Raw genomic sequence first — 351 nt, 5'->3', positions numbered from 1 at the left:
GAAGGAAAGGAAAAAAAAAAAGAAAAGGGAGGGGGGAATTACATTTTGCTTTGTCTCCTTGGATTAGTCTTGTTACTGTATTGTTCGGTGGCATCAGGAATCTATGCCATACCTCTCGCTTCATGATTAAAAATGGATTTCCAAAGTTCAAACCAGTATATATTTCTTATTGCTCCCTCCTCGAGCCAAAACCCCCAGGGCAAAGGTTGTGCTTCGATTTTATTTATTTATTTATTTATTTATTTAGTTGAAATGATCCTTTTCGCCATTATTTTTGGTCTCGTTCGAGCTCTTCTCCAGAGCTGAGAAGCCCCCGGCTCTGCGGAAGGACCCGTTTCTCCCCCCCCCCCC

Source organism: Corapipo altera, unplaced genomic scaffold (assembly GCF_003945725.1).
Source record: "Corapipo altera isolate COAL_440 unplaced genomic scaffold, ASM394572v1 56185, whole genome shotgun sequence".
In the NCBI taxonomy this organism is placed as follows: Eukaryota; Metazoa; Chordata; class Aves; order Passeriformes; family Pipridae; genus Corapipo; species Corapipo altera.
Note: the sequence above shows the minus strand (reverse complement) of the source record.